Raw genomic sequence first — 18,104 nt, forward strand, 5'->3', positions numbered from 1 at the left:
TGTGATTGAAAGGGAAAAATCCTCACCTCCACCACCAGGTTCTTTTTTTCAAAATCGTCTATTTTTGTACTTAACAGCTTAAAGTGCTTTGAAGCAATGTGATCAGTCATACATGAATACATAACTCTTTATGCATAAAAAAGTAAATAACAAAAATAGAATCAGATAAGAGAAAACGTGTTCTCTATTTTTCTATCCTCTGATCTAATATGATACTGCCCTTTCAAAGTTCGTGAGGTCACTGCCTGAATTTTTCCCTTTTCTGTTTCACAAGTGAAATCACACTCAGCTCTGTTTTGTTTATTCCCATGAATTTGGGATCTCAAGGAGAGGGAACTGGACTGATGGATTTCCAAGGAAGCTGGAGGGGGTATGGCAAGATAAGAACATGCTTTGGAAAGGTATGTCTGTAGCCTTTGCCCTGCCATGAAATTGGAAGAGTTTAGTGACTGGGATACAGAGCAGGGGTTTGGAGTTGTCCATACTTGGGTTGAAATCTGAATCCTGGCATGAACCTGGTGAAATGCTTGTGTGAGTTTCCCCTGCCTACTGGAATCTGTTTCTTTTGGTAAATAGAAATAGTAATTGCTTCGTAGGGTGCTTATGAGCCTGGAATGAAATAGTCTATGTGAGGCAGATAGAAAGTCTTTGATGCCTGGAAAGTGCTTAGTCACTGAAGGCTTGGGACTTCAGTACCAGAATTCAGTGACCATGGTGCAGAGACTTGCACTTTGAGATGGTACAGGTGGAAGTCTTGGGTCATCTAAGGAACTGGTAGGAAGCAGACAGGCCCTGTTCTTGAGGGACTCTGTGAGTCAGAGGCTGAATCTTATTTACTATAGGGTGGAATCAACCTTAACAAATAATTGGTGACTGTCTTTTGGGGCACATGGAATAGGACTTAAAGAAGATTGGGGTAGGTGGGGCAGGACATCAAGCTACACAAGGGCAATAGGCATTGGGACATGGACATTAATTAAGAAAAGTTTGGAAGGGCACAGTCTGGTGTGGCCATGGAATATCTTTCTACAGAAAGGCATTTATAGTTTGTCTTCATGTTTAGTTTTCTATTTTGGAGGAGAATTTATGTTTCTTAAACTATCATAAACAGCCCTGTATTTCATTAATTGAGAGAATACATTCTTGTGTCAGAATATCTGGCTTCTGATCAATTATTTTCTAAGCATATGACCTTCAGTAAGTTACTTTATCTCTCTAAGACAGTGGTTCTCAGCCGGGGGTGATTTGGCTGATTTGGCCGTAAGAGGATATTTGGCAATGTCTACAGACATTTTTTGGTTGTCACTTCTGGGTATGGGGTATATCACTGGTATCTGGTGAATAGAGACCATGGATGCTGCTAAATCGTTTAAATACGTGGAATATCTGCACCACAACAAAGTATTATCCAAAATGTTAGAATGCCAATGGTTGAGGGACATAGTTCTAAGCTTTACCTTTTTCTTTAAAAAGAGAATAACATACCCACCTTACGGGTTTGTTGTAAGGGTTAAATGAGATAAAGATTAAAAGCATTAAGTGTATATTCTGGCTTTAATAAGTCTAAAGAACGTTTTAGCAATTGTTATCAATGTTACTATTTTGACTTTATGTAGTAGATTTATGAATTATGTTTCATAAATGTAGCTGACACGATTTTATAGGTGTATTAGATACATTTACATTTTACAAGGAAATTTTTTAGGAGCACTTTTAATCATTTTTTGAAAGAGAAGAGATTTTAAAGTTGACTGGAAGGGTTAATATTGCTTGGCTTATATAAATACAGTATACTCCATCCTGAAACAAATTAGAAATCATCAGTTCCACGTGCTATTATATTTTGTTAGTCCTGAAAAGCACAAGATCACAGGTCTTAAACGAAACACTGATATTATTATACATTGTTACCTAGGAGGCAATAAAACAAAATAAATTTACTGGCAAATGAAGTTCCATTCCTTACTTGTGGGGGTAGAGAGAGTAAATTATAATAGTGATTTCGGTGAAAATTAGTAGGTACAAAGCAAATCACAATATAAATGGAATAGATCCCTATTTAGTACACCCTGACAACACAAGTATCCCTAGAAATTGAGGCAGGTTCCTTCCTGCTATGAGTTTCTGAATTGCAGTGCTCTGCCACCAGGGGACAGGGTCATTCCCATTGTCTTGTTGCACTCTGGTACCTACATAAATGGAGGACTTTGTGTTGACTTTTCTACAATTGGTTCTTTAATCATTCAGATGCATTCTACCATTAGATCATAATCAAGAGTTCTCAGAATTAGCACAGCAATTAAAGCATGGGAGAACCCAATGTGAGCAATATGGACTGTGAGATGTGCAGTCATCCTTCTGCTGTCATACCAAATTCATAATCCTACATTTTTGATAATTTTGTCATGATTTTTTGGATAATTTTAGTAACTACAAGTTTACTCTGTTATTTGTAATAGTACGATCTTTACTAATCACCACAACTCACTCCTGACCCATCATCAAGAGAGAAAGTAAGTTAACTCTTATTGTAATGCAAACAGTACCTGTTTGCTGGGTAAACAGAAGCCCCATTCCTTCAGAGGACGTAATGCTATTCTTTGGGAATGAAGGTACTTAATAATAACAATATAATCCTGGTGATGAGGATAATGATGGCGGTGCTGATGGTGGTGGCCTATGAGCACAATTACTGCTAATTTCATATTTTCACCTGTTTGCTTTACATCTGCTTTTCTTTCCTGCTGATTCACTCTATTGAGAAATATGTTCCGGGAGCATGATTTTGGGATTTGACAGATGAGGTTCTGATGAAGCCATTGTAAAGCTTAAATCGCTTCCCATTTAGCATCATTATTTTGAATAGAAAAAAAATTTTCTTAAATTAGTCTCTTGTGTTGAAAATGAATCATGTTTAAAGGGTGCTTTTTGTCTTCAGATTGGCGGGTAGATGATCCCCCTTCTTTGATATCAGTGACTTACTTTTGCCATTGGCTTGTGTGGACCTTGGAGGAGCATAATTATCCAGAAGTCTGTAAACAAGGCAATGTAACACTAGCATTCAGAGCATGGATTTTGGGGTCTGAGAGACCTAAATTTCAATCCAGTTCCCACCCCTTCTTAACTCTGGGGTTTTTCAGACAGTTAAGCTTATTCTCAGGGTGGGAATTACTAACAGTACCTAATTCAAAGGGTTGTTGTAAGGAGTAAATGAGACAATGTACATATGCTATATGGCCCAATTCTAGATATATATACTAGCTGTTAATATAATGCTCTCCCTCCCAACAAAAATTAATGGTCACAGAATGTCCTCCTTCATCATAATTAACTCTCTGTAAAACTTGACCTCCCTCAGGCATGTATTCTGCTTGTACAGAAGATTAATTCTTCAGGATCTCATTTATTGGAGGATTCACTGGAATGGGGCCTACAGTGGGCGGAGGTGGGAGAATCTGTCGCCTTTTGCTTCAGGAGGATCCACAGGGCTGTGAAGGCAAAGCTCAGGTCTACATAAAGAGTCTAAAAGAAGGAGTCCAACCCTTTTATCCTAAGATTCTAGATGTCACCTGCTACTGTCACTCTTTTGGTCCCTGTATTTATCTTCCAGTACGTTCTGCAATGCATGGATCTGTGGGCATGGACCTTACATGTCTACCATAGATTTAAAAAAGGGTAGGTGAGATTTGCAAAATGAAAGTCAGTCCATGTGGTTGGCATTAATAACACTACTGAGAGATTGAACAAATCAAAAGTATTTATTTTTTAGAAATCAGTATGACTAATTTTTTTGAGTTGAGCGTATCCTATTTATGGATGTACATTTTGAGCTGTCTGACTCCACTCTCAGACTCTTCGTTTCACTACAGGTTTACTGAGTAGAACTATGCAATCAATGGTCAAGCACTGTGAGACATTAAACCAAAACCAAAAATGAGATGTGGTTAGCTCCTCAAGGAGCTAATGACATAATAGGAGAGATATAGGACCCAGACAGGTAATTTCAATACCAGCTCTTTGACAGAGGTGCAAAGTCATAGAGAATTTCAGTATTAAGTTCTTGGATAAGGATGTAAAGATTTAGTTACCTCTGCTTAGTTTAGGGGTTCAGAAAATTCTTTCTGTAGATGACACCTAAGGCTTAAAGATGAGTAAGAACAAACCACCAGATATGGAAAGGTGGTACGGATGTTTTATTTAGAAGGAATACTATAAGTAGATAGTTCATTTTTAACGCTGCTTTTGTTATCTGAGTCCCAGTCCCTGCTCTGGCTTGAATGAAGTTTGTATGCAAGAGCAGGGAAGGATCACTATGCTGTGTGTACCCTTGTGGGTGAGCTACAGCTCCCTGCCCTAGTTACCTTATAGTGAACTAGATTATCACTCCCCTAAGGGCTGCGAGCAAAACACAGAAGACAGCTAATAAAGACCTTCCTCTGCTTGAGAACATGCAGTGTGGCCATTTGGGCTATGTGGACCACTTGTCTGTCAGAATGGCCCATTTCAAAGAAACCAGGAATCACTTTAAAGTAAAAATCAGAGGGAAAATAAAGACTCTCCTACATCTTTCATAGAAGAGTAGAGATTGGCAGTAAATGATGAGATGTGATCTCTCCTTTTTTCAGTTTTTGTAAGGCTGCTATGATTTCTTTCTTACATGATGGATAGAATGCATCAGTGAAACCATATAGATCTGGCTTTCTTTGTGGGAAGATAGTATTCCAACAGTTCTCAAATGGTATCAGAATCACCAGCAAGGTCTGTTAAAATACAAATTGCTGAGACACCCACCCCACCCACTCTAAAGTTCTGATTTGGTAGGTCAGGGTGAGAGCTGTGGATTTGCATTTCAAAAAGTTTCCAGGTGTTGCGGATGCTGCCATTCTGCTGGAGCTGCATGTGGATAACCTCTGGCTTAATAGATATAGGACTATTCAGAGTTTCTATTTCTTGTTGAGTTGTTCTTGGTTAAGTTGTGTTTTCTCAAGGAATTTGTTCATTTCATCTAAGTTGTGAAATTCATTGACACAGTGTTGCTTGCCATCTTTTTAACATCTGTAAGATCTGCAATGATCCCTCTTTTTCATTCCTGACAGTAGTAATTTGTCCCTTCTCTTATTATTTCTTGATCAATCTTGCTACTTATTACTTATATTAATGTTTTAAAAAATCTTCTGTCCTTGTTAACTTTTTCTGTCACTGTGTTATTGTGCTTTACTTTCCTGTTTATTATTTCCTTTCTTCTACTTACTTTGGGTTTAATTTTGCTCTTCATTTTCTAATTCCTTAAGGTGAAACTTAGAGCATTGATTTTAAGCCTTTCATCTTTTCTAATATGAGCATTTAAGCCACACAATTCACTCTAAGCACTTTCTTCCTCTGTGCTTCCCTTTTGCCTCATCCATACCCCTATTGTTACCATAGTAAACTCGTAGGATGGGTATGGTGGGGTAGGTGAATGAATGAATGTAGCTGACCTGGTAGTTTAGATTGCTCTTCCTTTGTCCTTGTTTCTTGCATATGTGGTTCTCAGACAAAGGAATTCCATTTATAGGAGAAAAAGTCATTTCTGAAGCAAGCAATTTGTGACTGGAGAAACCTGTGTTTAGAAAATGTATAGTAACTGTGAGGCTGACCTGACACTTAAAGAGCATGATTTCACTGCTACATTGGCTAAATTTTCTCTGAACTGGCCCCACTCTGGTGTTTCCTTCATAGGCCAGGCTGTCCTCCTTGTTCATTACCAAAGGGGTCAAGATGTAATTTCTTTCCCTTCAAGTCAGATTTCGCAATTGACCAGGTGCATTAAAGCTGAAACATGGGATTACCTTTCCTGTTTTCTCAGCAGCAGCTGGTGTCCATTGCCATCAGAGGCAAGAGCTACCCTCTTCTAATAGACTCTATACACTTGGACAGAGATGATTCATACTGCTAGGATTTCCAGCTCCTGGGTCTCTTGAGATAAAAACTCTCAGATGCATAGATTTTCTGGCTTTTGGCAACTCATTTAGTGGGCAAAGAATTGGGATGCTCTTTCCCTCCGAGGAAATGGCAAATTCCCTGGGAAATTTAGTTTGGGACCCATCACTATGTAAATCATTTACAACAAACATTTATCACAAAATAGAATTTATTCTCCTCCTTTTAAATTTATACCATTTTTATTGATTGCAAAACAAATAACCAAACAAGCTAGATGTAAGAGTTAAAGAAAGAGGAAAGAAATATGAAAAGCAGCTCAGCAGTCAAAGATAGGTTTATTTTAGAGAATAAACCTGAGAGGGGCTTCTGGCCAGTTTTGGTCAGGAGGACTCTGTCTTACAGACTAAGAGTATTTAAGGGTTCAGGGTGGGAGAGCTTATCATAGGCTAGGAATGTTTCTGTGTGGAGGAGAAGTTTATTGCGGGGTTGGAATGTCTCTTGTTAGAGGGGAGGTTATCTTGGGACTGGCATGTCTCTGGTTGGGGAGGGGTTTATCTTAGGATTGGAATGTTTCTGGTTGGAGATGTCATTTGTGGTATATGGTCATGCTGACATTAGCCATTAGGCTGATGCCCTTTGGGTTGGATTTAGGTGGTTTTTGATCAAGGGGAACTTTAAAATGGTGGTACCTATCCAAGATGGCGATGCTCCTGCTCTGTCACTAGGCAGAGGAGAAATTTAACTTTGCCTTTAAATAGTAGAGTATGATTGTAATAATAAAAATAGCCATAATATTATTTGAAGATGCATGATAATCATTATGTTCCTGACACTGGGCTAAATGCTTTATATACTTACTTAATTTTTATTAAATCCTCTGAAATATGTGCTGTAATATTTTTGCCTCCATTTTATGGGTGAGAAAACAGCCTTAGAGAATCATAAGTAACTTTCCAAGATCAGGAAATAATGGGGCTTGGTTCAAGTGAGGCCAATTTGGCTTTTGGCCCCAGTCTCTTAACTTTTATGCTACCTTGCCTCTGTATTTAATTTTGGAGGTATTGGGATATAATGACAAATGTGGGATTATGACTTAGTGTTTACATTAAAGTTTGTATCGGTACTGATTAAATTCATTTTGATGTGGGTGATTTGAACATTTGGTTAATTCCTGTTTAGATTTTTTGTGCATTTGAAGCCAAGTATGACTGAGGGGTCCAATAACACACCATGGGGAGAAAAGGATAATAATTTTTGTAGATAATGAGGACCTCAGTGAAAACTGCTGAGGAATAGGATCTCCAAATTGCTCATCCTCTTTTCTCACTGCTAAGGGGAATCCATCCACCAGATTGGCATCTATGTCTGAGGCACAAATCTGTGCTGGCATAAATCAGCTTTTCTTCATTCTTGTGAGATTTATGGGATGTGGCTTCTGATTAAGCCATAATGGGTGGGTGGTGGGTGGGGGATGTGAGTAGGGGAGGTGGGTATCCTGAAGCTCCAGCCCATCTGTTGGGCCACAAGGGTGCTTAATTTCCTCTTCTTTGCTTCTAGAAGCTCTTGGACGAAACCTGTTTTTTCAGTTCCTTTCTCCTGTTGCCTCTGTGTTCTTTCCAGTAAGGGTCTGATATCTGGGTGTTATGTAGCCACAAGTAGCTCTTGTGCTGGTTCAACTGTAACACACAGTGAAAAAAAAAAAACGTATTTTACATGATGTGTGTGTGTGCGTGCACACACACACACATACACACGCAAATTCATCTTACTACCAGTGATTAAGTCTAATTTTCTTATTCTATTTTATCAACATAAAACTGTTGGCCATAACCCAGTAAGCTGATTTTATTATCCACTGGTAGAGAGCAGTCCATAATTTGAAAATGACTGATAATGGTCGGTGGGAATGGAGTAGAAGAGCATAAGCTATATCCTTTTAGGGATGAATTTAAATGTCCAGGTCCAACCTGGACATATATTAATACATATAAATATGTTAAATCAGGGGACCATTTTGTTTAGTAGAGAGAACTGAATATCCTTCCAGGGGCTTTGGGTTCTCCTCTAACCTGAATTAGAAGCAAGCCATTATAATCCCTCTCTTGGGTCTATAGGTCAAGTCAAAGGAGATAGCCCACAAGGAGAGAACCTGGTAGAGTTTCAAGGTGACAGTTCGGGGCCCTCTGCTTGTCTCAGTATTCAGGGTGAAGGTACAAGGTCGGGAAGCTGACTGTGTTCTTGAGAACTGCTTCTGGCTCTAATAAGCCTTTGAAAATCTGTATTCTTTGGAGTTCTGCAGTAGATAACAGCAATAATGGAAAACAGGGTTTTTTTTTGTTTGTTTGTTTGTTTGTTTGTTTGTTTGTTTTCTTTTTCCAAGGTACTAACTGAAGGAAGGACATTTATCCCCTTAATAACAAAGGGAATTGGGCTTCTTTGATGCTCAGGGTGGCATGAAATGTATTCCATAATTCCATATATATTCTTCAACCTGCGTTCCAGACTGTAGGTTCATTAAAACTACTGAATGAATTCCAGGGTAAGGAAGATTAAGCTGTAATTTACTATATTTCATGGCTGGCTTCTCCCTTTTCTTTAAGCCCATTCATCTCTGCGTGAGTCACAAAGAGATAGCAAATGCATCCCAGAGCATCAGCCTCTAGGACAGCTTTGGGAACTGACAATTGAATCTGCTAGGTTGCCATCAAGGAAGAGTCTGCCCCTTCCCTTCTGCCTTGTCCTGCCTGGAGATTCGGCACTCCTTTCATCCTGGGAAGGTCTTGCTCTGTCAGCTGATCTCAGCTGAAGATAAGTTTTGAGAAGTCACCTTCTGAATTATTGTGTTGGTAAGAAAGCGCTTGTGATCCCCAATTCATGGGCTGGTCTTTCCCCATCTCCGTCTCTCTGCTCACTTGTTAATCCCTCCTTGTGAGCCTGAGCATTGCTGCTGCTAATCTCTCAGGTACTCTACAAACAGCACTTCTCAAAATTTAATGCGATCATCTTGGGATGTTTTAAAAATGCAGATTCTGATCCAGCAGAGCTGGGATGGCGCCTGAGACTCTGCATTTCTAACAGTTGCTGATGCCCCAGTCCTTGGCCATTCTTTGGGGAGGGACGTTCCACAGGTTGCTACATAGTTGTGGAGAGGGCACTGTCTGTGTGCACACTCCTCATTTTCATAAGACCTGGTACATGACTATGGGATGGCAAGTTTTTATCTACAATAATAGAAGCAGGAATCATGATTCCTTCTTGGTAGAGCTGATCTTTTCTCTCTAGTTCTGTCACTTTTCTTTTAGCTTTACACGTGCCTTTTGAGAATCAGTGTTTCTGTCAGCAGCTGTCTCCACACACCCATAGCAGTGAACAGATTCACTGTGAACTTGATTCTTTCCTTGGAGTTGTGAGGAGCAGGGCATGCCCAAGTGGTAGAGAGATGGGGACACTCTCCAGGTGTGAGGAATACTTGATAGTGACACATTTTCTAAACACAATAGAAAGCCTGGACTTGCTGTGAAGTCCTTGCTGATCTGAGACACAGCCTGGCAGTGAGGCAAGGGCAAGTAGTTTTGTTTTCCTCTTCAGGCCATGAGGTCTCCACTTCCTCCTCCAAAATAATCTTTGAGACGGCCTCTCCAAGACCCCCCTGCGGACTTTTCTGTCCCATGTGGCATCCTGGGTTTCTGTCACACATGTAATTTTAACAGAGTAAGCCACCATGATCAATTTACCAGGAGATAGACATACTGTAGTTTTTGGCCCTAGAGGGAATCTTGGATGTCATCCTTTTCAGCCTCAGGTGATGTACAAGCTCAGATGGTAGAGGGTTGTGCCCAAGGTCAGGTGGCCAAGCATCTAGCCTCTGACTACTGGGAAAGCAGAGAACTCATTTTACAGTTTCCAGGAATTACTCCCCCAAGCAGTACTTCTACAATACAAACCTGTGGTCGCTCTGACAATTTCTGGACACAGAGTCTCCTTGTTCTGTCTCCTCCCACTCCTAGGCCCCTTCCTGTGTGAATTTCCTGGAACCCTTGTGGTAGAGGGGCCTCTCCTACTTTCTATATCTCACTTTCATAAGTGTCCTGCCTCTGTTTCCTGCATCTTACCAGTCTACTGATTCTATTTATCCATCAAGGCCCTAGTCTGATTTGGCTTCCTCCTTGAATGCAAGATCACCAGGCTGGTTGTAAGGAACCTTGGGTTCTGGTCCCTACCTATAATCAGCTATGCAACATGGCCAAGATCTTTATACCTTTGTGCCTTCGTTCCCTCATATGACCCCAAAAGGAACTGGCCCTTAACACTTCTGTGATTTCACAGTACCCTGATTCCATCCTAATCTCTCCTTTCTCTGAAGGGTTGCCCTTGAAGCAGTGTGAAGTGTCGTCTAGACCTGGAGTTTAGATTCCAGCTCTGCTACTAATCAGCGTGTGACTTTAAGCAAGTTACTTAATCTTTCTGGGGCTCCATTTTCTCATTAGTAAAAGATAGGGTTGTTAGGAGGATTCAGTGTATAATACAGTTATCTAACATGTTAAACACTCAGGATAATTTTCAAAGAAAGGTAAAATTATACTCCCTTTTGGATGTAAAATGAACATGTATTAGAGATTTTATTTAACTTATTAATGAGGGAACTGGTAAGATGTTACGACTAGTTCAAATGACAATCCAAAGAATAGCCACATTCATAGATTAGGAATGTGCAAATGAAGGACAAAACATTTTCCACAGTGAGGGAGGGAAGCTCACGGAATCTTCACGAGACAGAAATTAATATTTGCATGTCAGTGGACAGGAATTATTTCATGTTTATCAGTTATCCACAATTTACATAGTTTTAAAATAGATCAAAGGCTTTATAGGATGTGCCTCTTGTTGCAGAGGACAGAGGCAAGAGAAACTTAGACCACGTGGTCACCTTTAAATATTTTGCTTGGTGGTTGTATATATCAAGGCAAGTCTCCTGGACAAGTCCAAAATGGGGTGTAGGAGCACAGTCTTTCCTTGGGGAAAGAAGGAGGTCTTTATTCACAAATAGTAATAGCATCTACCAGAGTTTGCATTTATTTGATAAAGTTTTAATCAGGTTTGTTGTAAGTTCCTAATTAGGTTTATTATGAAGTTGACCAGAAACTGCTTTCTAAGTTTTATGACCTGCTTCAGGGGAAGATCAGAAAGATCTTCCTGTGTATGTTGTTTCTCTATTCCTTCAGCTTAAAATATTCAATATGCCCAGGTGACTTATTTTGGGGTAACATGTCTGAAACCCCAACAACATGTAAGTAGAAGCCTACTGATGTCTTCAGTTTTGCATGAGAAGAGTTGCAGCGATCTAAATTTTTTAAAAATAACCAATTCAAGAGAACACTTTCTCTGTATTCAAGGGTATATCCATGTGTTCAAATATATTCATAGACATGGTGGGAGAAGCTCTATTCTTAGGTGAGCATAAACATGAGTTTGGTGGGTTTCAGTAGATTAAATTTTGATTTGGGGTAAACACATTTGAGGGTGTGTATTGTTTAAAATCATTTTTTCTTTATCTGAGTAAAATCTGAATATATTTTCTTTAGAAAAAATCAAAATACTACCGAGAAGATCAAAGTGTCCAGTCTTCTCTGACTCCTCCTCTGTCACCACAACCACCTTATCCCAAGTTCCTCCTGAGAGATTATAGCTATTGTCACTTTGGCGCGTGGACGTGTGTGTGTGTGTGTGTGTGTGTGTGTGTGTGTGTGTTATATAATATTCATTTTTCAGCAACTTGCTTTTTCACTCAGCCATAGCTTGGATATTTTTCTATGCCAGCTCATAAAAATGTACCTCTTTTAAAAAAATGTATAGTATGGCTAAGTCACGGTTAATTGGGATGTTCTCTTAAAGATAGTCACTTCAGTTGTTTTGAGTTCTTTGCTGTGATAAATAATGTTGAAGTAAAATAAGAAGGCTCATTATTGTGTGTACTAAGGGACAGTCTTTAAAATGCACAAATATATTGGCTAAACTTTGTGCTTTCTAGCTTTCAGATGTATTGGTGCATGTAATCAATGTTCGTTGTCTTGAAAGTCCCTTTTACAACATTTATACAATTTTTTAAACCTAGGTTGCATTACCTGTTTGGTTAAAAGTCATTGAATGTAGAAATCCTGCTCTTAAACTCTTGATTCCTTGAGGTAATTTCTATGACATGCTGTAATATTTGCCTCTCCCTTCTTTCTTTCTTCTCTGCCCTCTTTCCTTTCCTCTCACCCCTCGCTACACTTACATTCATTTTTGTTGTAGACCCTAGATAGCTTTGCACGTATTATTTCTTGATTTATCTTATTGCAAAGATAAACTTGAGTTGAGAAATTCTTTGTTTTTCCAAACAGTGTGAAAAGGTTGATTCCATAATTTGGCTGTTGTGGATAGTGCTACGTTGAATATGGAGTGCAGATATTTTTTGACAAGATGATTTCAAATCTTTTGGGTAAATACTAGGAAGTAGGCTTGCTGGATCATATGATAGGTCTATTTTTAGTTTTTTTAAGGAACCTCTATATAGTTTTCCATAATGGCTGTACTAATTTACATTCCCACCAACAATGTATAAGATTCTTTTTCTCTCCATCCTCGTCAACACTTACCTTTTTTCTTTTTGATAACAGTCCTTCTTATAGGTGTGAGGTGGTATCTTGTTGTGGTTTTAATTTGCATTTCTCTAATAATTAATAATGTGAACATTTTTGTTTTCATATATTTGTTGGTCATTTGCATGTCATTCACTGGAGAGATATCTATTTAGGTCCCTTGCCCATTTTTAAATTAGATTTTTTGGTTTTTTGCTATTAAATTGTTTGTATGTGTTTTGAATGTTAATACCTTGTCTGATATATGGGTCTGAAAATGTTTTCCCCAAGTCTGTAGATTGTCTCTGTGCATTGCTCATTGTTTTCACTTAGATGTAGAATCAAAAACAATGAAACTCATAGAAGTAGATAATAGAATGGTGCTACGGAGGCTAGCAGGAGGGGAAGGAATGGAGAGATGATAAATAGAGGTTACAAACTCTCAGTTACACAGGAGGAATTTTTTTGAGATCTATTGTACAATATAGTGAATATATTTAATAATATTGTACATTTCAAAATTGCTAAGAGGGTAAATTTCAAATGTTCTTACCAGAAATATTCTTACCACGAAAAATGTTAAGCATTTGAGGTGACGGATATGTTAAGTAGCTTGATTTAATTATTCCACATTATTTTTATCAATTATAACATCACTTTGAACCCCATAAATATATGTAATTATAAATAGTCAATATATAATAGAAAATTAACATAAAGAAATGGGAAGGATATATACCGTAAATAAATTAATAATAACAATAAGAAACCAAAGTTGAGCTTGTTTTCACGTTGGTATAGAGCTTAATCTTTCTTATGGTTTGCACAGACTAAAGGTGTGATTCAAGCACTGTTGCTGCTGACTCTGGTGAACCTCTGGTATTCAGAATAATGAAGCATGTGAAGAGACTATGTGTGTTTGAATGAATAAATACGTATTTGAGAGGGAGAAGCTTGGGTTGTTTTAGATTTACACCAGAAGTCTAGATCTGCTGTTCAATACGGTAATCACTAGCCACTTGTGGCCATTGAGTCCTTGCAATGTGGCTACCATGGCCACATGTTAAAATGATAAATAATTGAGTCTATTAGTTAAATACAATATACCATTAATTTTAGCTGTTTATTTTATAAAACTTGACTACTTAGAAAATTTTAAATTATGTCTGAAATTCAAGGTGTCTTGCTGTTGGTCAGCACTGCTGTAGCTGTCAATCAGGAGGAAGGCTGGCTGTGAGCCAGGATTGCTTTTGCATCATCCTCTTTGTTAGGGACATACTTAAGTTCTAATCCTACCTTTAGTACCTAAAGGTGATTAAGTCTGAATCCCAAGAAGACAAGTCTATGCTTTTTTCTGATTGGTTTTTGAAGATTTAATATGATTTCAGTGTAAGGCTTGCTGCATCAGATTTTTTTTTTTTTTTTTTGTCGAAAAGAACCTTTATTACTTTGTATAACTGCCTCTTATGCTTTCTTGCCAGATGCCTTTGGAGCAGGTGCTTTCTGGGCTGGAGCTTTTTGACCCTTTTGAGCTTTCGGAGCAGGCGCTGATTTCTGGCCTGTGGCTTTCTGGGCAGAAACCTTCTGGGCTGGAGCCTTCTTGCCTGCGGCGGTCATCTTTTTTCTGGGACTTTAGCAGCAGCTGCAGCAGCACCCTTAGCAGCAGGTGCTTTTTTGGGAAAGCTTTCAGGAGAGCTGCCTTTTGAAGCTTCTTAACTTCATTCTTGATTATTCTGTTCCTCATTTTCTTTGCCTTCATAACTTTAAAATGATCAAAATCTGTCATCTTGGCTTTCCTTTCTCTGGCTTCAATCTTCTTGGCCCATCGAGTGGCTGCCCATTTCATATTGATGTCTGCCTTCTGCCAGGCTTGCCGGACATACTTCTGGCGGGCACTGTGTGGAAACTTGAGGATGAAATCAGTGAGCTGCATGCACTTGAAAGGCATGGCCTGTCTCCTCACCTGAGTGCAAGGTCCGTTGACCAAAGCCCTGTTCTGATCAATAACATCTACAATCGCGACCAGTTTTCCGGCATGAGGTCCAAAGGAGACATAGGCCACCCGGCCAACCTCCATGAAGCGCCTGAACACCATGTTGGCGGCGTCAGGCGAGAAGGCTGCATCAGATTTTTTGTTGTTGCTTCAGAAACATAAAGTGAAGAATTTGAGGAAAATGGTAATACTAGATTAGCCTAACAGATAGCAAATGTTTTTTAAGTTTTTTTTTGTTTTTTTTTTTTTGCAATAATTTGTAATGCAGCTTATAACAGTGAGGCTTATCTTGATGGAGGATCAGAATGGTGATTTTTTAATGATAAAATTTCTTCCCATTAGTCTTTTTACCATTTTTGATTTTTTTTTTTTGCCTTTGCAAAGAAAATTGAAGAATTTGTGGTCAACTTGGAGTCTTATGTTTTCCCATGTTGGTAAATTTAGCATTCTTTTAGAATGCTATAACTTGGTATCTATTTAAACACACATATAAGCACAAACACACAAATCTACACAATGCACCGTTAGTATTTGCCTGTCAACACATTTCTGATTTGACTTTTGTCAGTCTCTGAAGAATTTTTTGTAATCAACAGGCTTTATTTTGTAGAGCAGTTTTAGCTTTACAGCAAAAGTGTGAGGAAGGTGCAGATATTTTTTCATAATACCCCCCATCCCCACATGTACAGCTTCCTCATTCTTGTACATTCTACAGGTTTGGAAAATTTATAATGACATGTATCTATCGTCGTTGTATTATACAAAGTAATTTCACTGCCCTGAAAATTCCCTGTGATCTGCCTGTTTATCCTTTCCTCCTCCCAAACCCTAGCAATTACTAATCCTTTTACTGTCTCCATAGTGTTATATTTTCCAGAATGTCATATAGTTGGAGTCATACAGCATATAGCCTTTCACATTGGCTTCTTTCACTTAGCAATATGCATTTATGTTTTCTCTCTGTCTTTTCATAGCTTGATAATTATTTTTTTAAAATATTTAGTGCTGGATTATTTTCCACTGTCTGGATGTACCATAGTTTATTTAACCATAAAAGGATATAAAAGGACCTATAAAAGGACATCTTGATTGCTTCTAACTTTTGGCAATTATGAATAAAGCTGCCATTTTTTTTATGTGTGTGGACCTGAGCTTTCATTTTATTTAGGTAAATTCCAAGGAATGTGATCGCCGAATCTGATGTTAAGAGTATGTTTAGTTTTGAAGAATCTGCCAAACTGTCTTCCAAAGTGGCTATACCATTTTGCATTCCCACCAGAAGTGAGGGAAAGTTCCCATTGCTCCACATCCTCCACAGCATTTGGTGTTGCCAGGGTTTTGTATTTTGGCCATTCTAATAGGTATGCAGTGGTGAAGATTGTCTTAACATGACCAGATCAGTGGTTCAGTTGGAATTCTCTTGTCCCAGCAGAATGTTTTTCTTATAGGACCGAGGTATGTTCTTGATGTTCTGAGATGGACAGTGAATGTCTTCTGTGGTTGCTACTGAGGGATAAGAGAAGATGACAGACCAGAGGATGGATTCCAGCATTTCATCTAAAACTACAAGCTGCTGCCAGCTTTGCTCTATGTGCCTGTAGTGCAGGCTGTGGGTCTGGGAACCAAAGTGGGAATGCTGAGTCTAAGCTAGAAACAATTCAGTTCAATCCAAACTCTAATTATCTCAGAGGCAACCTTTGTTCCATTTGATGGTTGATAAATTCTGAAGATGGTTTTTGAATTGTACTGGGGAGAGTGTGTGCATATGTATGTGTATGTGTGTGCACACACACACTTGTGTGTGAGGTGGGGAAATATTGGTTACCTCAACAGGCAGCTTTTGTTTTCTGATAGCAGCTTGTGTAACCAGCTGTCAGGTAGAGGGGCCTCATTAGCAGAGCAGATTCCTGGGAAGGTCTTACAAGGAATCAGAAGCTGCCAGCACGTGGTTGGCCTGAAAAGGCACAGCTAGGTAGGTGCTCTGCTCCTTCACCTTATGATCAAAGGCAGAAGATGCTCCCCTGTGAACAAATTAGTGGAGCGGGGCCAGTATCTTCACTGTATGACCTCTGGCTGTATGTACAGATAGGGAACTCCATTCATAACATGGATGCTGAGTAAGTAATTATACGGGCAAGCCAGTTTGAGCCAGCCACTAACTGACCTTAACATCCTCTCCCTGCTGTGGCAAAATCCTGACCATGGCAAACCTACCTCTTCATCCCATTTCTGATGCTGGTAGGACTTGCTTACTCAGAGCTGTTGCTGTCACTTTTTCTGGCACTGCCCACTCCTGCCAGCCTCCTCAGGTTGTCTATCCAGTCTTGGAACCTCAGCCAGCCGTGCTGGGATCAGCTCCTCATGTTCCTAAGCAGTGGCCTGCAGCTGTTCGCAATGTCTTTAAGCCCTGAATACATACATGCTCCTAATTATAGTCCGCATGCCCCATTGGTTTCTGCTAATCCCCCTACCCCCATCTCCCACCCCAGCTCCTGCCTACACCCACCTGGAACCTGACCTTGGGTTTCAAGCTGTTACTTGTGCCTGACCTCTCTTATACTGCCTTTGTATTGCCTGGCAAAAAAATTAATGTAAATTATATACACAATGTAAATTTTACTCAGCCATAAAAGCCCCGTTTGAGATGGAGAAGCATCTTCTGAAAAGAGAGTAACTCTACATGAGGATGATTCCCAGCTCATGGCCCAGTTTCTGCTCTGTCTGCTTTGATCCTGGGGGTCAGAATGGATTGATTGCATTCTGGGAAATTTGCCTCTTCTGTCAGTGATTCTGGGACCATTTCCCGCTTTGCTGGTCATTGGCATGCTTGACTGTTTCATTTTAAACCCCCTGAATAGATTCCCTCATTGGGCTGGTACTTAAAGACATGACTTTTCCAGTGTTCTTTTGCCAGGTGTCCAGGCCATTACAGTTCCCTAAAAGGAGGAAAGGTAGTGGGGCTATATTCTCTGAGGGAAGAGGAATCTGCAGTTGCCTTGGGAAGGAGGCAGAAGAGAGAGAGCTTGGGTGTTAAGTGTTCAAAACATGGTTCCTAATAAAATGCTACAACATTTCAGCTCTGTGGCCAAACTGTATGTGGGATTCTGAGCTTCTGAGAGCTCACAGAGCTGTGTGTCAGTGGTTCAGTGATTAAACTTAGGCCTACCTACGCAGATGCGCCTAGATGAAAAGAGCTCTGATTTTGTGTTTAAGTCTCTGGTTAGTTTTTGAAGGAGGTGGAAATAATTTCACCAAGAAGATTATGCAATCGGAAAGGGTAAGAAGAGAGTGAGAAATTAAGAATATAATGATGATTTTCCTTCCTTCCTTTCTTCCTTTGTTCCTCCTCTCTCTCTCTCTCTCTCTCTCTCTCTCCCCCACCCTTTTGCTTATTGGAAGAGAATGAATACTTCTTGAGTCCCAGGCTCTTACTAAATGTGCTCTCTCATACACACAAACACACACACACACACACACACACATGTATATTAAGAAATCTACATATCTCTGTATACCTTTAATTTTCACAACTGCCTTATGATGTTGATTTTAGTGTCCTTATTGTGTAAAGG

At 39.4% G+C, this 18,104-nt stretch overlaps 1 protein-coding gene and 1 pseudogene across 13 annotated transcripts in view; one reads left to right on the top strand and one right to left on the bottom strand.

The window, feature by feature from the left end:
* Positions 1 to 18,104, top strand: part of PDE1C (phosphodiesterase 1C) — a 551,218-nt gene that overhangs the window by 242,504 nt on the left and 290,610 nt on the right. The window lies entirely within an intron of this gene.
* On the bottom strand, positions 13,949 to 14,661 carry LOC116557214 (annotated as a pseudogene). Its single transcript, XR_004271418.1, has one exon. The product of XR_004271418.1 is annotated as a 60S ribosomal protein L14 pseudogene (transcript).

Source organism: Sapajus apella, unplaced genomic scaffold (genome assembly GCF_009761245.1).
Source record: "Sapajus apella isolate SASKATOON/1434 unplaced genomic scaffold, GSC_monkey_1.0 scaffold19, whole genome shotgun sequence".
Lineage (NCBI taxonomy): Eukaryota > Metazoa > Chordata > Mammalia > Primates > Cebidae > Sapajus > Sapajus apella.